The sequence below is a fragment of the Rhineura floridana genome, chromosome 7, assembly GCF_030035675.1.
Source record: "Rhineura floridana isolate rRhiFlo1 chromosome 7, rRhiFlo1.hap2, whole genome shotgun sequence".
NCBI classification, from domain to species: domain Eukaryota; kingdom Metazoa; phylum Chordata; class Lepidosauria; order Squamata; family Rhineuridae; genus Rhineura; species Rhineura floridana.
Genome location: NC_084486.1, coordinates 21,696,134 through 21,717,478, shown reverse-complemented (window position 1 = coordinate 21,717,478; position 21,345 = coordinate 21,696,134). Strand labels below are relative to the sequence as shown.

Here is a 21,345-nt window from a genome sequence, read left to right as displayed (position 1 = left end):
TCTGCTCCTTTTTGCCCCCCTTTCAGAAAACCTCAACCCCATCCATTGACAAGAATTGTTTGTCTTTTATCTGCCACCTTAGCACTACAAACTTCTCTGACTAGATTATGCCCCACTCCTTATTTTCTTTGAAGATACAGAAAATCCCTTCAGTTTACTATTTCAGCTCAGGTTAATCTAAACAACCCTTCATGGTCTTCTATCCCCACCCACACTAAGGACAAATAGCCTGTGCCTGTAAGCTGCCTGGAACCCAGAACAAAGTTGAATGCATTCTAGAAACCACAGCTGCTAAATAGGATGATCAAATATGGCTTCCCTGACATGAGAGCATTGTGTGAGCCCCCACACCCACTGAAATGATTAAAGATACCGGTGTTAATAAGTAAAGTTGCAAGGAATGGAACTAGTTTGGCAGCAAAGATTAAGCTGAAAACATACCACTGCTTCTCTGCTGCTAAGTGGCAGCACCAGGAGCAGCATTTGTAGGGGTGAAGTGCAATATTTCATCTCATTTCCCACAATCCCCACAGCAATACTTTACTGGCAGCTAGACCCAGCCACTCTTGAGCACTGGGTCAGAAAAGGAATGGGGTCCCACCACAATGCTGGGGTCCTGGTGGCCACTCAAGGATGGCAAGTGTTGACACCAACGCTGCACACATATGTGTGTGTGCACACCAAGTCTACCTTGCCAATGTCCTCCCCTTCCCCCTGCAGGGTGACTATATTTAAATGTTTAAAGAGAAGGAAAAAGAGGGCGAGAAAAAGGAAAGGACATTTTTATAATTTTAAAACAGTTTTTATATGCCACTTAATCATCAAAACCTCTTAGCAGTAAAATACACATTAAAATTATAATATATGATAAAACAAAACTGAAAATGAGTCTCATTGCAAATTGGAAAAGGCACCCTATCATCTGAAAGGGTTAAAAAGGGTGAAGTTAATGTTACTTCTACCGAAGTCAGTCCAATAATACAGAATTTCCAAACTTTGGTGTAACAAAAGAGTCTCCCTATAATAAGATAACATTATTTGAACCTCCATAAGAATAACAAAGGAGGGGTGGGAAATAAGAGCAAGCATTTTCCTTGGCATCATTAACACTCCATGGCCCAGAAACCCACTACATATTTTAAAGATCCTTGGGTTCAAACTACAGTTCAAAGCACTGTTTTTTGACCCAAAAAGCCCTTAATAATGTGGATCTTACATACCTCAGCTTTTTGCATCATTCTGACTGATCAGTTTTGATTTCTACTGTCCTATCCCTGCTGAAACAGACAGAACATCTGTTCCATCTATTTCTGCATGCTTAAACAGACATTTTTAGTGTCTGCTTCACAGTTATGGACCTCCAACGTTTCCTAGAGATGCATCAAAATACTTGCACCCCTCCAGCTGTAAAACATTGTCTTTTTAAGCTGACATTCATTAGTTTACTTTGTTTACGTTGTGTATATTTTATTTTTAAACAGCTGTTACCCATCCAGGGCCCTTGAAATGAGGCAAGATGTAAATTGAATTCTAAAATGCTTGTAGACAGGAATTGGTGGGGTAAAGTTGTTAGTAAAGCCCTGCCCTTCGCTAGTTCGTGTTAACTTGAGACTCCTTCACCGTGCTGATCAGTCAAGTAGTTATAAGAGCCCTATGGGACGAGCCCATATCGTCTAGCATTTTGCTCGCACCGCAGCTAACCAGATGGAAGTCCCTATGCAGAACATGAGCACAAGCCCTCTCTTGCTTATGATCCCATGCAATTGGCGTGCAGAGGCATAGCGCCTCTGATCCTGGAGGCAATAGCCTTAGCCTCCAAGTTGGTAGCCATCACTAAATCCCGTGATAGAAAATTCTAATTTTAACTACGTGTTGTGCGAAAGTACTTCCCTTTGTCTGCCCTGAATCGCCCATCATTCAAGTCCATTGGATGATCCTTGGTTCCAGCATTGTAAGTACTCACTATTCACTTTCTCCACACATCGTGCAGCATTTTTACACATCTCTGTCATATCCCCCCATTCGCCGTTTCTTTCAGCTAAAAAGCCCCCAAAGTTGTGGTCTTTCGTCATAAAGGACTTGCTCCACCCCTTTGCTCCTATCTGCACTCCCCCCCATTTGCAATATCCTTTTTGAAGTGCGATGACCTGACTTGTACGCAGTATTTTTTGGCAGTGGAGATTCTACACATACGTGCATGGAGTAAGACATATTAGGGAGCGCCCAATAGCTAAAAACAAACATTCGGAGTGTCTTAGAGCGTCTTTAAAAAAACGCGGAGGGGGATATTCGTAGACGTAATGCACATGGAAATCGCTACATCAATAAATGACACTTAACACTTCGTCAACACTTTCTACCTCTTGTTATACAAAAAAAGGATTTTGAACTGAAAAAAGGTTGTACTGGCTATTTAAGTAGCCCTCAAAACCACCTCAGCGAGGCTCACGGTCTCTCCCCCAGCCGTGAGACGCAAGGGTAGGACTCGCGATTCACAAGGAGATGGCGGAGTAACGTTTCAGCACTTTTCCCAACAGCGCCTCATGCCCTTCGGCAATCTCCGCCGTGCGTTCGGCCGCGTCTTCGGTAAAAGGTGGCCGAGTGCAGCTGTACGCGTCCAGGTTGCCCGTACGTACTAAGAAAAAAAGTAACGCGGGGGGTGGAGCGGCCGGGGGGACTTTTAGACGAATATGTTCCCGAACTTATTCGGCAATTTTCGTAGAGGAAACCCAAGGGGAGTGAGGAAAGAAGAAAAGAGAGACTTCGACAGCGTTGGAAGTTGGCGGAGCTTGCGTGTGCGTGAGAAAGGAGAGAGTCCTGGCGTCTAGATTTTTTCCCCTTATTGCGCGTGAGCAGCAGCAGCCTCCTCCTCCACCTCCTATTGGACACCCTCCCACCTCCATTCTTCCCTCCTCCCGTTCCGTGGCGGCTGCTGTTGCTGCTACTCACTACTTAAGTGTCAGCAGTGATTGGAATAATCCGAACGCTCGCTCCCGAGCTGCCCCTTCCCCTCTTTCTTTTTCGCGCGCGCGCGCGGACTGTGAGGGGACGGGTGGCCCAGGCGTCGAGTGAGAGAAGGCGAGAGAAGCAGCAAGGGCGCAGAGGCCTGCGCTGTCTGGGCAGCCCGGTCTTCCCACTCCCTCAGCCTGACTCCCCCCCGGGCCCTTGTCTAGCTTGAGCCGCGTCGTGTAGAAGCCAAGAAACGTCGCTGGCAAGGCCGAAGTGAGGAGTTTCTTCCTTCTTCGTAACGCTTCTCCGAAACTCAGTCGCTCCGGGAAAACAAATATCTCATATATTCCTCACCGCGCACACAAAGGAGAATGAAGGGCCCCCAACACGGGTAAGTAATGAGGTAGCGAAAGCGAGTAAATGGCGGCAGGAAAGTATGGAATCCACACCCGCCTATGTTTATGGCCTCCCTTGAATTTCGCTCTCCTGCTTTCTTGTCTTAAAGGGGGAGGCGTTCCCCCCCCCTCGTGCCGGGCCTGGCTGATGGCACTGAGGAAAAGCACCCCACTCCCTTGGAATAAAAGGGGGGAGGGAGTTACATGCAACTTCGTTTGGGAATAAGCCCCATTCAACTCGGTGGAATTTCCTTTCGAGTAAGCGTGCATAGGATCGGCAGGTTATAGTCCCTATCCTTACCAAAGGGAGAAAGAAGCGAAGTCTGCCAGACCCAGAGTTCTTGGTGTTGTGTGAGAATCGACACCTCCTCCATGGTTATTCGCCTCCGCTCGCTGCATACACTTTTTCCCCCTGTCCCAAGTTTAACTAATTGAGTAACACGGCCAAAAGTATTTACTAGCAGTTGAAATATCACTTAACAATCCTTCATTTACAGTGCTCTGCGTCTCTTCTTGCTATCTTTGGAGAGGGGTGTCTTTTAAAAAAATGGGGCCTGGGATTGGTCACTACTAGGAACCTTGACACTTGTTAAATTTACATTTCTCACCTTTCCGTTTTCAATCCCCAGGTTAGCTTTGTGCTTGGTTGTCTTCCTGGAATGGTTGGTGGTGCTATTTATGCGGAGGGTGGGGGTTCTTCATTTGTAGTGCTACTTCTTAATTAACAGAACTATTTAATATATTTTCTACTGCACCCCCTGAAATAAGCAATTAATATTAAAGGAAGTTTTCATAATTAGATGTGTTAGTCAAGCTTCGGAGGTGTGCTACTTTTCTGCATTGTATTCAATATTAAAATGATTAGGTAAACCAGTTGCAGTTGACCATAAGCACATTTGACTCAGTGGATCTTGCTTCCAAGTAATTGACTGCTAGTCTTTGAAAAATGAAGTTTACTAAAATGTAAAGTCTAAATGTCATACTAAAATGAGTCTAACATCACAGTCCTATCCATGGCTACTCAGAAGTAAGTCTTGTTGAATTCAGTGGGACTCTGCTCCCACATAAGTGGAGTAAGGATTGCAGGGTTAACGTCTTTGGACATTTCAGATTCAGTTGTTTGATTGTTGTGGTGGAGCACCTAGCAATTTTTTGTATTATGAAAATTGATAAGCCTGTTTTGATAAAAGCAGTATATTGTTGTACCCATTAGTTGTGTAAAACAAATTGTGTTTTAACACATTTCTATAAAAGGAAATCTATGAGAGGCTGCTGTTGTGGCTTATATTGTATGGCAGTGTTATGTGTTCTGGTGTGTTTTACAGCCATGTTCTAGATCATGGGTGAGCCAGCCTGCAACATGAGTTCCAAAAGTGGTCTAGAAAGTGGAAGATTGTGGGAGGGATAACTGCAACAGAGCCCTTTTGCCCAGCTATGGCATTTCTATGTACTTTTGCTTCCCTGTCCAGCACTGTGCTTTTGCCTACTCCTTGGCTCAGTAGACTAGAAAGTCACCCCAGGACGAAGGGATCCTGTAGTATGCAGTAGAGTGAGCTTGCTTGCCAGTATTGGTTGGGCATCACTGTCTTCAATCCATTTAGCATTTCCTTTTTACAATTCTATCTTAACACTTTATGACGACAACATTCTTCTAGTTTCTTAGTAAAGTTTATGAGATGTTTAACAGGTGTATTTTCTATTTCAAATACATGACTTGACTTGTAAATGATTACATTGGAGTCTTGAAGCCTTGAACTGGCACTACACCAGACATCCTGATCCTTGCTTTCTATTATGTAGCATTTAGGAGCCTATTTGAAGTTAACAGAAAAGAGAATTGTATTTATTAAGTTCAGGCCCCGCACTTCTCAAAATACAATATTTCAAACTTAGAACAAATTGGTGCAAAAAACAAATTCACACAGTAGATTCAATTTTTCTGGATGAAAGATCTATATATTTGTGTATTGTATTAATATTTAAACTATAATGCACAAATCTCTTAAAGCATTCATATCCATCACAATCCTTCATACTTGACTTGGAAATGCCCAGTTGATTTAAATGTAGTTTGCCTCCAAGTAAGTAAGTGAATTGGGATCATAGGCCTGATTGTTTGAAGACTGCAGCTTGGCTCTCTGAAATTAAATAAGGTGTTTTCTACCTTTCACTTAAATAGGAACTGTGTTCAGTTATTTGAACTATGGAAATACTGCATCACAATCATGTATCTTTTCCTTGGTTCTAAGTGAGAAGTGAGAGTCTTTGCATTCTTCTGATCCATACAAAGCTGCATCTTGCCTTTGCCTTAGACTTGGTTCCCAAAAATGTTGTTTCTTGTATGTGAAAGCATGCTGTGTAGATAGCCAGTGCATATGAGTAGTTTTTGAACAACAATTTTGTGAATCAATTCCTGAGAGCCACTACCCTGTGAATCCTAAATTCTAATAGTAAACTAATTTCTCTTAAGTGTGAGTCTTTATGTAGCCGAAACAGCACCATCTGTCAGCAAGAGGAAAGTATCAGGTTTGGGGAAACTCCATGGTTTGTAGACGTACAAAAAACTTGAAAAGACAAAGATCCTAAGAGTGATGGTTGGTGCTCACTGAGACTGATAGAGTGGAAGGCAAGGAGACCACAACAGTAGGTGGAGCCAGAGTCAATGACAGGCAGAGCCAACTTAGTCTGTTTTTGTCCCCAAACTCCTCCCTGCTGAGCTCTGCAAGGACAACAGTGAGACAAAGGAGGGAGTTGACAGACAGTGTCACCCCCTGCAGTGGTTATAAGTCAGAAGACATGCAGATGGGGAATAGCAGAGGGCAGACAGAGATTAGTGTGGCAGTGCCCCAATTGTCATAATGAACCAGCGGCTGGATCCTAAGAAGGAAGAAACCCACCAAATAGCCTTATGGTGACTGAGCATGTCCAGTGGGTATTCACTGTTAGCTAATTGTGGGGGGAGAAAAGGATGGTGGTGGTGAAGGGAACAGAATGGAGTATCCTGAAAGAATGATTGGTAGCTCGAATCCTGAACAGGACCACTCCATCCTGAAACTTTTTGTTGCAGGTCCCAAGTTCCATTCTTTCTGTCAGCTTATGATAATGAATTGAGTGTTCTTAAATTAAAACTACATTATAGAAAATGAAGCTCTTACTCCAGAAGAATGTTAGTTTCTTGACAATAACTTTCATCCTTTCAAGTACAGAAAGTAGTTTTTCAAGTATAGTTATTGAGAGTTTTGAAGAAAGAATTGAAGAAGGCTGTAAAGGCTAAAGTTTTTTTGAAGGACATTCTGAATAGTATTGTTTTGGGCTTAAGTTGTAAATTCTGAAGTTGCAACTCTGATAAGACTCTTTAAGAAGGATAAAAATTGGGCTAAAACACAATGTGTGTGTGTGTGAGAGAGAGAGGCTAATGGGGAAGGGGAAGATTAAAAGTATCTTAATTGATTAAAGGGGTATGTTTCTGAAGGCCATCGTCAACACTATATAGCTTGCAGGACAATGTGTTTTAAGTAGAATGAAGATAGATTTTAGTCAATATGTAACTGGTATAACTTCATAAGGGTTATAACAAGTTGGCTGCTGAATTTTTGAATCTTCTTCACAAGGGTTCATACAACATAGGAAGCTGCCTTAATATTGGTCTGTTTAGATCAGTACTGTTCACACTGACTGGCAGTGGTTCTTCCCACGCAGACGTTAACATTATCTGTGCACACTAGATTAGAATAAAGTTATTTGGCTGGAACGTCTTTAACATATAAACATATTCCATGATTGTGTCTTCATCTTTGAAATGCTTCATGATTTCAGTGTGACTTCTCTGGATACTGTAGTACATGAATAAGAAATGTTGGAGCCTTTGATTATACTTTGTTGTGCTTTATTGTTTATAAATGTTTACTCAGAAGAAAGTTCCAGTGTGCAGTGGAGCTCCTCCCTAGTAAGTGTGTCTAGCTAAACACACTTACTAGAGAGTAACTGTAACTGAACTCTGAGGACTTAATTTCGAAGTAGACATGTGTAGAATTGTGGTTTTTATATATATATAAATCTATAATGAAAAGAAGTTGTACATATATAAATACTTGCCTAATGATGTTCTTAAATTTGAAAGTAAAAAAATAAACTTGAATCATTAAAATGTATGACAATGTTGTAAAGTATTTAATATATTTTAATGTATTTTCTGTTGTAATGTAATTTATATTGTTCACTCTGGGACCTACTGGTGAAGGGCAGGTAATATATTTGATGATGAAGGGCGGGTAAAATGTTTAATAATAAAAATAATAATTTGCCACTTTTTATTCTCTTGGGGAGATAGCAAGTGTCAGGTGAGCAAGCTGCCCTTGAGGGATCTCCATGTGGGAAGCAGCCCCTCTCATTCCTTCTGTACAGCCCCCATATGTGCTCATGATGCCACCAAAATTCCCCACCACTGCATTTTTTTGACTCACAATCATTGAGGTGAATCTGATTTGTATATACCCTGGCCTATCCATCGGTATTGTGCTTCCTTGAAAGTCCTTGGCTGAGCAGCTGCACTATTTGTGGGAGGAGTTTTGTCAGAGTTTCTGTAGCCTGTGTTTACACTCCAGAGCCACATTCCAAGCCAGGTTCTTTCACCTCATCTGTTTTCCCCTGGTCCTTGCCTTGTAGTTCCCATACAAATGGGAGAGGTTTGGAGGAGGGACTTGGCATTCCTCTTTTTTAAATATATCAGATTCTACACTCTCCATATTTGTAGCTTGGAAGAAGATTGCCTCCATCCTACTTTTCATTCCTGCTTCTGCTAAAAGCCCAGAGGATACCACAGTGAAAGGAATCCCATGGGAAGAACTGGCATCCCCCTCCATTTGACCAGTTGCTCAGCAAAGGCAACAGAACATGATGGCTAAGATAGAGAAGAGGAGATCTTCAGGAAGAACAGCTTTTCCTGAAGACATGCAAATGTGACCTGAAGGTCCCTATCCCATTTCCTTAAAATAGGATGGGCAGAGCAAAGATCCTTCCATTTCACCATCAGTCATCTATGACAACTCGAGCAATCAGCTTTGGAGGAGGAGGGGGATGGAAGCCTGCAAAGCAGTCAGTTCTTCAAAGTATGAGTAGAGCAGGCAGGGGGACTGCATGTTTAAGGATTTATTTGCCAATAGGTGGCTCCTGGAAAGTTTTTTCTCTTTGTGGGAGACAGGATGAGGAGGAGGAAAGCCTCTATATGTGTTTGAGAGAGAAAGAATATGGATGGATGAAGAGAAGAAAGCAAGGTAAGGAGGAAAATGAAAAGAGGAGTGTCCACCCACCGCACCATTTGGCTGATGACCATTTTCTCCAATTGAATGTGGCTCTTGATCCTGAAAAGGTTGCCTACCCCTGCTGATGTGGGGTGCAGGAAGAAAAATAATGGGCAGTTGAGAAAAACAGCTGTGGAGACATGCATGGGTAGGGGCAACAAATGAGATGTGGTTGGGAGAGGGATTTTTGTGTTGCAGAGAGAAGAGAATGTGAGTGGTGTGGAGCAGAAGAAGAAAAGAAGGGAAAGCTATTGGAGAAGTGATCAGAGAAGTAGCAATGCAAAGAGAAAATGGGGCTAATAGAATAGAATAAAAATAAAACGCTGAATTAAAGCAAAAAGTGGCTCACGGAGCTATCTGGATTGTGTGCCTCTGCGCTAAAATCTGAAGATTTGTTCCCAGGTATTGGATATTGGGCCACTTTTCCTTGTGATTGCTCCTTTTCAACTCCCAGATGTGCCTTTTTTGTTTTTTGCAGGTTGACCACTGGTGTGTGGGTGACAACATGGTACAGGCATGGGGAAGGGGGTGATTTTTGCCATCAATGTGCCATGGGTGCTGTTGTGTAGATGTCCTTGACACTTAGAGAGTATGCTCCTGACAGAGCTCTACATTGGAAGGGTTCTGCAAGGGAGCTGAAGAACAACATTTTTACCTGTCAAAATATATAACATGTAGACAGCTGGGAGGAAAATGCAGTGTACCTGAGAAAGAAGAGCTTCCCTCAGGTGAAAACATCTGGGTCCCTTGCAACACATGAACAACTAGACAGTTGTTGCATTATAAACAGATGGCCTGGAAAAATTCCAAAATGATATCTGCAGTGTGCATTAGGGATTTTGAGATACACATTGGGAAATACATATTTGTTATACATATTTGTTATACATATTTGTTTGCACTTAACATTTCCTGTAGTCCATAGCAGTGGAATTAGATAATCTAGACCCTGTGAAACTAGGATGAGCACACACCAGTTTGAAAATTAGCAGTGACCAAGAAAAGAAACTTAAGTATTAATAGTGAGTGGCAAACAGGCCAACAGCAAGATTGAATTCTTGATAAAAAGAGCTTAGCAGGTACAAAATGTGGAGACCTGATAATTCTAGACAATCTTGAATCTTGTGTGAGACACTTATGTTTCACTGGACAAATAAGCCAAAAAAAGTTACTAGCTCACAAACAAATTACTAACTCACCTGCTTACATATACCTGTATTCACTTGTGGCCTAACGGAAATAAAAAGAAGTAATTTTGTAAAGCTTCCCAACCTAGTTACTTAGAGACAATTCTTCCTTGCCACATGCAACAAGGCCAATAGCTATGTATAAGCCTGTGTAGGGGGTTGTTGCTTTTTCTTCCACTCGTTGAGAATTACAGTATCAGATTGTTGTTTTTGCATGGTCATGATAGCGTGTATTGTGATAGTCTAGGATTATACGTGTGTTCCAGAAATAGGAAGATATTCTGGTGTATACAGTGATGTATTGCATTGTTCTAGAATCGTAGCTCCAAAAGTAATATTTGCTTGTATAACACTACTTGACCATCAAGTGATCATTTCCACAACTATTCGTACAACTCACAGTTAAGGAGAACTTACTGCTATTGTAAAAAGTATTGCTATGAAGGATTTATTAAATGAGGAAAAATTTGTTTCCTCAGCTGTAGGTAGTTGTATGACCACACACTTTTACTAATAGACCTGTTAGTAAATGTGTTTATTCAGAAGAAATTGTATTGAGCTTCAAGTAATAATAAATAATAATAATAATAATAAAATTTTATTTCTAGGCCGCCTATCTGGCCGAATTAACGGCCACTCTAGGCGGCGTACATAGACTAAAATATAACATAGAGTAAAATATAACATATACAAAACAACAATAAGTATACTCAATCCAAACCTACCCCCATCATACAAAAATTTAAACTAAATTAGACAGAGGTCTTGAATGCCTGCCTAAAAAACCATGTTTTCAGTTCTCGGCAGAAGCCTGTCAGGGAGGGGGCATGGCAGAGATCATAAGGCAGAGAGTTCCAGAGGGCGGGGGCCACAATTGAAAATGCCCTCTCTCTGGTCCGCACCAGCTTAGCTGTTTTGACTGGTGGGACCGAGAGAAGGTCTTGGGAGGCTGATCTCGTTTGGCGGCCTGTCTGGTGATGCTGAAGGCGTTCCTTTATATAAACTGGACCAAAACCGTGTAGGGCTTTAAAGGTTAAAACCAACACCTTGAATTGGGCCCGGTAAACAACTGGTAGCCAGTGCAGATCTTTAAGTACTGGAGTGATATGGTCTCGGCGGTGGCTGTTCTTGATCAGACGTGCCACCGCGTTCTGTACCAGCTGTAATTTCTGGACCGTCTTCAAGGGTAACCCCACGTAGAGCGCATTACAATAGTCTAAGTGAGAGGAGACCAGGGCATGTACCACCCGTGGGAGCAGATGGACAGGGAGGTAGGGTCGCAGCCTTTGTATCAAATGTAATTGATACCAAGCTGCCCGGCTCACCGCCACGACCTGAGCCTCCATGGACAGCTGGGAATCAAGAACAACACAGAGGTTGCAAACCTGGTCCTTCAGGGGCAATCTTACCCCATTCAACACCAGGTCAAAATCACCCAACTTCCTCCTATCTCCCACAAGCAGTACCTCGGTCTTGTCGGGGTTCAGCTTCAGCCTGTTTCCTCCCATCCATTCACTTACGGCCTCCAGGCACTTGGAAATGGTAACCACAGCCATCTCTGGTGAGGACTTAAATGATAGAGCTGAGTGTCATCCGCATATTGGTGGCACTGCAGCCCAAATCTCCTGATGATGCCCCCCAGCGGCTTTATATAGATGTTGAATAGCATGGGAGAGAGGATAGAACCCTGTGGCACACCACAATTGAGAGGCCAAGGGTCTGAAGCCTCATCTCCCAATGCCACCCGCTGGTGCCTATCAGAGAGATAGGAATGGAACCACTGTAAAACAGTGCCTCCTATTCCCATTCCCCTCAGGTGATCCAGGAGGATACCGTGGTCAACGGTATCAAAAGCCGCTGAGAGGTCCAGGAGGACGAGGAATGTGTGTTCACCTCTGTCCAACGCCCTCCTCAAATCATCCACCAGAGCGACCAAGGCTGTTTCAGTTCCATGTCCAGTCCTGAAGCCCGACTGGAATGGATCCAAATAATCCGCTTCATCCAAGTGTGTCTGTAACTGAATAGCCACCACTCGCTCAGTCACCTTGCCCAAGAATGGTAAATTGGAAATTGGGTGAAAGTTGTTCAACTCTTGGGGATCCAAGGAGGACTTTTTCAGAATGGGCTTTATTATTGCCTCCTTGAGGGCTAATGGCATTGCACCCTCTTCCAAGGAAGCATTCACCACTGCCTTGATCCCTTCGCTCAATTTCTCTTTACAGCTCACAATGAGCCATGTAGGGCAAGGGTCAAGCAAGCACGTGGTTGGCCTCACATTAGAGAGCACCTTGTCCACTTCCTCAGAGGGAAGGGGCTGAAACCGATCCCACCGGACTGGAATGCAATTGGCCAGCTCTGGCCCACTACCTGTGTCCACGGCGTACGGAATCGTGCTCTTCAGGCGCTCGATTTTATCAGCAAAGTGCTTTAGTATTGCATAACTTATAGCAATATGCATTGGATCATTAATGTGGCATATAATAAAAACGGCAGCATGTCTCCTCTGAAGTCTAGACTGTGATTTGTAATCTCTCTCAACATGCCAGCTGAGTCTTGTAGCCAAACTATAATTGACTGAATAGAACTATGAAATGTTTTCTGCAAAAAGTGTCAGTCCAACAAAGATTTTTAGTGTACTTCACTGAGGCTAGATTGATTTAAATCACTGAAAAAAACCTGATATAAATAAAGCTTTCCATGTTAATTTGTATCTATATTGAACAAGCATACATACGAATTGGCTGCTACAACAAAATATGTTACTTAGCAGTGAAATAAAGTACCATAGTTATGCTAAGGTAGTTATACTAAGGTTCATACAGCCCACATGCCTGTTGCACTCCTGAATTCATACATGTTTAAAGACAGAGCAATTACCAATTGTGAAGCTAAGGATTTCTGTTTTGTTTTCACTGTCTATATGCGTAAGGACTGTAAGCAAGAACGTTTACTTGAAGACTGCAAGCCCCAAACTATTCAGAAGCAAGGGCTGGTAGTTAACTGGTTCGAATAGTGTTTGATTGACATTATAAAGCTGTAATCCCTTGCCCACTTGGGTGTAAGCCCCACTGAACTCAATGGAATTTATTTCTAAGTGGACATGTATAAGATTACCCTGTAACTAATAGGGGTGTGCATCAGATTTGAATAAATCCTGATATGAAGTGGGGTGCCTCAAAGGAACTTTGTGTTTGTCAGAGGCGAAGCGGGATCTCTACAAGGTGGCACAAGTTGAAGCAACAACTCCAGAAGTGCTTTATGGTCCCTTGGAAATCCCAGCATTAAAAATCCAGACAAGCATCTGCATGAAAGCTAAAGTAATGTCTGTCTCTAAGCTTCCTGTAGTACTAGGGTGGGATTATGGGGGAAAGGGACAGCAAGCAAGAAAGGTTGTAGTGCAATACTTTTGCATACAGAAGGCCCCAGGTTCAATCCTTGACATCTCCATGTAGGGCTAGGAACATACCATGTGTGAAACCCTGGAGAACTGCTGGTAGTTGTTAGACAGTACTAAGCTAGAAGAAACAATGGTCTGAATCGGTATAAGGCAGCTTCCTATGTTTCTATCAGAGTGGGGAGAAGATGGAGAGAGAACTCCATTGTGATTGACAGTTCAAGCTTGTCATCAGAGAGAATGATTTTACCCAGAAAGGTGATCCCTTTCGATTCTCCCCAACTCAAAATCAACTTTAAAGGTGCGTAGCACCTGTCTGAAATTTGGTAGGTTTCTTACCGAGGAGCACCTCTCTCATGTCCACAGTTTTTGAACCACAAAACACTGGAGCAGTTGAAGTGATGCCTTCCTATCCCAACTGTAAAGGCTGCCTTTTCAGGAAGACCACTGCAGCTGTCCTAAAATTTGACAGGATTAATGTTCTTGGAAGGGGTGATTTTGTCTGTAAATTTAATCCAATTCCACCCACAAATAAAAAATATGGACATTTTCTTTTTTAAAAATACAGCATTGTGTCCCGCCTTTCTTAATCTGCAGGACTCAAAATCTGTTTTGTTAAATGTTGCCCTGACATTTGTGAGAGTTTCTTCCAGTATAGAATCATTGATTTATAAATACATGCTTTTAAAGAAAGGAGGCCTATTTCAATTAATTGTTTCAAAATGGGTATACCATAGAATGTTTTGAAACAAATCAAACTTTAAGTACTTAAATGAGTGACACTATTCAGCGATATGATTAACCAGGACCCATTTATGCCACTTATGCTTTTTGGCAAACATCACCACTTTGGTCTTACTGTAATTAATAGATGAACCTTCCTGCTTAAAATAAATTCCAAATTTGGAAAGTAATTTTCTCATACCTTCTTGGGATAACAGAATGAGAACCCTATTGCCTGCATAAAGCAGCACTGAAATTTTTTGATTACCAGTTAAGGGGGGGGGAAGGAGGAGAGAGCTCCTAAACTCTACCATTTTTTAGAGATTAAGCAATAGTGGGGCCAAACTGCAACCTTTTTTATGCTGTTGAGGTAAATATTGAATCTGAAAGACAACCTGCAAGTCCAGTTCAAATTTTAACAGGAGCTACTGTATGAGACACAAAGGTCATTTGTCCAATGAATTTTGTTGTTGTTATGTGCCTCCTACGACTTATGGTGACCCTATGAATCAGCGACCTCCAAGAGCATCTGTCATGAACCACCCTGTTCAGATCTTGTAAGTTCAGGTCTGTGGCTTCCTTTATGGAATCAATCCATCTCTTGTTTGGCCTTCCTCTTTTTCTACTTCCTTCTGTTTTTCCAAGCATTATTATCTTTTCTAATGAATTATGTCTTCTCATTATGTGTCCAAAGTATGATAACCTCAGTTTCATCATTTTAGCTTCTAGTGACAGTTCTGGTTTAATTTGTTCTAACACCCAATTATTGGTCTTTTTTGCAGTCCATGGTATGTGCAAAGCTCTTCTCCAACACCACATTTCAAACGAGTTGATTTTTCTCTTACCAGCTTTTTTCACTGTCCAACTTTCACATCTATACATAGAGATCGGAAATACCATGGTCTGAATGATCCTGACTTTAGTGTTCAGTGATACATCTTTACATTTGAGGACCTTTTCTAGTTCTCTCACAGCTGCCCTTCCCAGTCCTAGCCTTCTTCTGATAACTTGACTATTGTCTCCATTTTGGTTAATGACTGTGCCAAGGTATTGATAATCCTTGACAAGTTCCATGTCCTCATTGTCAACTGTAAAGTTACATAAATCTTCTGTTGTCATTATTTCAGTCTTCTTGACGTTCATCTGTAGTCCTGCTTTTATGCTTTCCTCTTTAACTTTCATCAGCATTCGTTTCAAATCATTACTGGTTTCTGCTAGTAGTATGGTATCGTCTGCATATCTTAAATTATTGATATTTCTCCCTTCAATTTTCACACCTACATCTTGGTTCAATCCTGCTTTCCGTATGATATGTTCTGCATATAGATTAAATAAATAGGGTGATAAAATACACCCTTGTCTCACACTCTTTCCAATGGGGAACCAATCAGTTTCTCCACATTCTGTCCTTAGTAGCCTCTTGTGCAGAGTATAGGTTGCTCATTAGGACAATGAGATGCTGTGGCACCCCCATGTCTTTTAAAGCATTCCATAGTTTTTCATGAGCTACACAGTCAAAGGCTTTGCTGTAATCTAAAGCACAGGGTGATTTTCTTCTGAAATTCCTTGGTCCGTTCCATATCCAATGTATGTTTGCAATATGATCTCTGGTGCCTCTTCCCTTTCTAAATCCAGCTTGGACGTCTGGCATTTCTCGCTCCATATATGGTAAGAGCCTTTGTTGTAGAATCTTGAGCATTACTTTACTTGTATGGGATATTAAGGCAATAGTTTGATAATTACTGCATTCCCTGGGATCCCCTTTCTTTGGAATTGGGATGTATATGGAACGCTTCCAGTCTGTGGGCCATTGTTTACTTTTCCATATTTGTTGACAGATTTTAGTCAAAATTTGGACAGGTTCAGTCTCAGTAGCTTGTAGCAACTCTATTAGTGTGCCATCTATTCCTGGTGATTTGTTTCTTCCAAGTATTTTAAGAGCAGCTTTCACCTTGCATTCTAAAATTTCTGGTTTTTCATCATACGGTTCCTCCGTGAATTGTCATGCTTGCATCTCTTTTATAGCGTTCTTCAGTGTATTGCTTCCATCTTCCTTTTATTTCATCTCGGTCAGTCAGCGTGTTCCCCTGTTGATTATTCAACATCCCTACTGTTGTTTTAAATTTCACTTTCATTTTTCTAATCTTTTGGGAAAAGGCCTCTTGTTCTACCCTTTTTGTTTTCCTCTTCATTTCTATACAGTAACTATTGTAATAGTTCTCTTTGTCCCTACGTACTAGTCGCTGCATTGTTGCATTTAGGGTTCTGACTGTGTTTCTATCTCCTTTTGCTTTTGTTTTCCTTCTCTCTTTAACCATTTTAAGAGTTTGTTCAGTCATCCATTGAGGTCTTTCTCTTTTTTTAACTAGAGGTATTTTTTTTTGCATTCTTCCCTGATAATGTCTCTGACTTCATTCCATAGTTCTTCTGGTTCTCTGTCAACTACATTTAAAGTCTCAAACCTGTTCCTTATTTGATCTTTATATGCTTCTGGGATGTTATTTAAACTGTATTTTGGCATTATGATTCCTTTGTTCTTCTTCTTTAGCTTTAGTCTGATTTTTGATACGACCAATTCGTGATCTGTACTGCAGTCTGCTCCTGGTCTTGTTTTTGCAGAAAGTATGGCACTTCTCCATCTTCTGCTACCAATTATATAATCAATTTGATTCCTATATTGACCATCTGGTGATGTCCACGTGTACAGTCATCTTTTTGGTTGCTCAAAAAATGTATTTGCAAGAAACAAATTATTGGCTTCACAGAATTCAGTAAGTCTTTCTCCTGCTTCATTTCTGTCTCCTAGGCCCCATTTCCCCACAATTCCTAATTCTTCTCTGTTCCCTACTTTTGCATTCCAATCCCCCATGATTATCAGCACATCTTATTTTGGTGTGGGATCAATTTCTTTCTGTACTTCTGCGTGAAATCTCTCCAGTTCCTCTTCTTCTGCGTTGCCGTTGGAGCATATACTTGGATGATGGTTATGTTGATAGGTTTCCCGTTTAATCTCGTTGATATAACTCGCTCAGACCTTGCGTTGTAGCTCCTAATTACTCTTGCTACATCACTTCTCACTATTAAAGCAACCCCATTTCTTCTTAATTTCTCATTTCCTGCATAAAATATTTTGTAGTTGCCTGATTGAAAATGTCCCATTCCTGTCCATTTTAGTTCGCTCACACCAAGTATTGTAATATTGATGCATTCCATTTCTTGCTTGACAATTTCTAACTTTCCCTGGGTCATGATTCTCACATTCCATGTTCCTATTGTGTGTGTCGTACAACTACGGACTCTCCTTTCGCATCTGTGTGCATCAGCCTCTGGGCTTCCTTTCAGCTTTGACCCAGCTGCATCATTAGTCACAGTGCTACTCGTACTTGTCCTTTGTTCTTCCCCAGTAGCTCGGTGAGTGCCTTCTGACCTGGGGGTCTCATCTTCCAGCACTATCTTGTGTTGCATTTTGGATACTCCGTTCATAGGGTTTTTGTGGTAAGAGATATTCAGAGGTGGTTTACCATTGCCTTCCTCTGAGTTTGGATGCATCTTAGTCTGGTGTTTCAGCTTTGACCATTCCGCCTTGGGTGCCCCTGCTAGGAGTCTAGCCTCTTGGTCTAGACTCCTGATGGCATTGCTCTTAGCTTCTTCAACACTCTCAAACCCCCTCACCACATTAAGGTGTGCATCCTAGAGGGGGGTCCAATGAAGTAGCAGCTAGTTTTTTCCATAGATGCTTCAGACAATGGAGTCACAGGATATCCCCTGGAAAAGCCATTCTGTACTGGGGACAGGACTTGGTTCTCTTTGATCCACTGTGGTAACTTTTATCGGAGATGTTATTAATATATTTTTGTAGGAAGATCAAGAAGACTCAATAGGTGATACGTTTGGGAGTAATTCCAGTCGCCTTTCTTTGAAGAGTGGAACTAAGATACCAGATGCCCAGTCAGCTGGCAGTTTTCCAGTTGAATGAATTGTAGTAAGCAAAGTGGCTAAACTTCAAGCCCATCAGACTGGGTCAATATGAAAAATTACAAGCAGTAACATTCTTTGCCTGGCATAAGTCTCTTAATGAGGCCTTTTATTTCTGTTTTGTTAACGGGTGTCCAGTTTGGTAACATCTCAGCAGTAGTCCTAGTTACTAGTTCAGGTGTGGTTTGGGCCTCTTGAAGAGTGCCATTAAATAAATTTTTGAAATGTGAGACCCATTTTGACATTGGAATTTGACCGTCTATAACTCGCTTCATTTGCCTAAGTCAGTGTGCTACAAAGCCCCAAAAGCATTTTCATTTTTATTAATTACAGTTTGTGCAAGATATTTCCAAAATTTATTGGCACAATTCTTCTTTTTCATTCTTAAAAAGGTTCTTGTACTTGCTTCACTAGGCCAAAAAACTTCCGTAATTTGTTTATCTGATTTATTTGACCTTAAAGAACTAGCTGTTTTTATTAAAGACAGTTTGCTTCTCCCATTCATTGTTGAACCAAAATTTAACGGTGGGATTCTAGTCAAGAGCTTATCAAAAAGGAAACTCAAATTTTCTATCAATGGTTTGTTTCCAATGGAAGAGAAATCATTTTTTAAAACAAATACTGGAAAAGGATGTAGGAGCACACAGGCACTGCTTTGACCTTCATATTGGAGGGAGCCCAACCAGGTGTTGGATGAGACAGATCAAGTGCCTTAGGTCCCCCATCAGACTTTAGAATTGCATTCAGATGGTTTCCAGCCAAACTTTTGTCCCCTACTCTTTGAAATACATTTTATTTTATTTGAGAAATGGGAAAAAAGCTTTTACAATAAGCTTCCTTTCAGTTTTTTCAAGTTGCATTTTTAAATAGATTGCTGGGGGGGGGATCGCCTGCAAGCAAGCAAGGGAAAACTAACAAGTACAAAACATACATATGCTAAAATTTCTTACATATAATATTTTTCTAAGGCTGTCATTGTGCTGCAATTCGCCTTTTTGTTCTACAGGTCACTAAGCTCCCTTTCCCCCTGCTGGAGACCTCCCACAAGGAGGAGGGAAGTAGGCAGCCCAGGTGAGCAGTGGAAGAACAGTTGTGACAGGCTGGGGCAGCTCCTCAGCAGCAGTCCCACTCTGCCACCGCCACCCACCTTACGAATGACACTATTTTAGCCTCAATGGCGGAGGATGAGAAGGAGGGAAGCGGTGGGAAAGCGGGGCGGTTGCTGAGGAGCTGCCCTGGCCTGTTGTGATTATTCCTGTATGGCTTGCTTCAACTGCCTGCTTCCCTCCTCTGCTTGCCACCTCCTCATGGGAAAAGATCTTGAGGAGGGAAGGAAGGCTTGGCAACCTGTAGGGAGAGAGGGGAAGGAGGCTTGACTTGTAGAGGGGGGCATGCGAAGGAGGCTTGGTGCCTGTAGAGGGGGGTGGACAGGTGGCTTTGTGACCAGTGGGGGGATGGAAGGAGGCTTGGCCAGGTTTCAGGGGAGAAGTTTGCAAGCTCTGAGAGCAGTGGGAGGTTTGGCTAGAGGATGATGGGTAGGTGGGCTTGGTGTTCCTTTGCACTTCTGGCATTGGTGGAGGGAGGAGAAGTGGGGCTAGCATTGTAAAAGGCTAAGGGGAAGGGTGGTGGTTTGGGTGAGTTGTAAGGGGAGCGGTGGCTTCGGCAAGGGGGTTAGGTGCAAAGTGAGTGAGCAAGCAAAGCGAGCAGGGGTGACAGCTCCTAGTATATTAATACTTGCACTAGCATAATTGTCTCCTCATTGCAATACAGAAAATGATTTTTTATCCATCATACCATGCTTATCATTCCAGTGCTTCCTAAACTGTGCCAGTTCTTGCTCAGATTGGTTTACGTTATATGTTCCTTGTTTCATCCAAAGAATCAATTAAATTTTTACTTGACAAATTGCATAATTTGAAAAACCACTCTTAATCAAACTTTTCCTTTATTTTCCAATATTTGGTATGAATACATGCTGCCAGTATCATAAAAAAAGTATTTTTCTTTATTCCTTGATACTGTATTTTCAAAAATTGGTAGATATATTTTGGCATCAAAGGGAATAGAATGTTGCAAGATTTTACTGTTGAAAGAATAACTTTCAAAAATATCTGCTACCACTAACAGTGTATAAAATCCATTATACCCTGTCCACACCTTCAACAGCTGTCCTTACAATTTTCATAATTTTTGATAACCTCAAATGTGTCATATACCATTGGGTCAAAAGCTTGAGTGAATTTTATATTAACGTTGTTGATGCATTTCTGTATACACCAATATAGTTTGGCTCTTTATTTTCTTCATATGCATTAAGATTTGATAAATTTTACTAGTTAAATTGTAAGTCTGTTGCTATTAAATGCAAATTGTTTAACAACATACATAGCCTTGTTACTCCAAATGGACACCCTTAATTTAAATTTTGTAAGCTGGGGTGGATATGTTAAGCCTAGAACTGTATTCTACAGAAACTGTATGGGTTCGAATGTGGCTTTTAAAATGCTGTATTGATGAGATTTAAACCAGTTTTATTCAGGCTACTCATTGACTTGCTAGATCTCCATGCTACAATTGTACTTTTCCAATTCACACCCTTTTAATGTGAAAATATTTATAATGTTAAAAAAATTCTGGCATAATAAATAAAAACAGAGTGTGTAAACTAAATTGTAGAAGGTCAAACAACAGATGTCAACTTTAAGTTATGAGATTGTCCAATAAAAATAAACTAAAAGAAAGGGAATTGAAATGTGGGATTAAACATCTGCTTAGCAGCTGTGAATATATTTCTGTCTTAATATTTAAGATGTGGGACACTGTGGCTTCTATTTCTTTAGATTTATATTCCACCCTATTTGAAAGTTGACAATCTAAACTATATAAATCCCCATATATCATTCCCCCACATTTTCTCCTTTCCCCTTATGCAGTGCAGCCAACCTATCCATTCTGAACTCTACCAGTCTCCAAGTATTTATAAAAATGTCCTTCTCTATTCTCACTCCAAAGCTTCCATGTTACTCAAGAGAAGAAACCCAACTCCCAACAAACTCGTATCTACCAACCCCAGCACTTGCTTGACTCTGATTGTGCAGCCCTTGCTCACTTTCATAAAGGCCATTCGCCAGAAAGTAGCTATCTAAATATCCATAGGTATGCAGCTGCCAAATGGGGATGTACTGGGACAGCCTTTAAATTGATTCCAACTTATGGTGACCCTATGAATAAGGTTTTCATGGTAAGCAAAATTCAGAGGTGGTTTACCATTGCCTTCCTCTAATGCATAGAGGAATGCAGTTAACCTCTTTTTATCAGGTTCCAGCTGAATCACGTCCTCACATTTATTCTTTAATCAATCTATGTCACACAAATATACTTTAATGGAAATAAAGTATGTGTCTCAAATATCTGAAGGGCCA

General features: G+C 41.4%; 1 protein-coding gene across 2 annotated transcripts in view; it reads left to right on the top strand.

Moving 5' to 3' along the window:
- Window positions 1-2,476: 2,476 nt before the first annotated feature.
- The window catches only part of BMPR1A (bone morphogenetic protein receptor type 1A), a 102,127-nt gene continuing 83,258 nt past the window's right edge, over window positions 2,477-21,345 (top strand). The window contains exon 1 of one of the 2 annotated variants that reach the window (XM_061635020.1): window positions 2,477-3,340. The gene's annotated coding sequence lies outside the window, so the exon portion shown is untranslated. The remainder of the gene's footprint in view (window positions 3,341-21,345) is intronic. The other variant, XM_061635021.1, reaches the window with a different exon arrangement.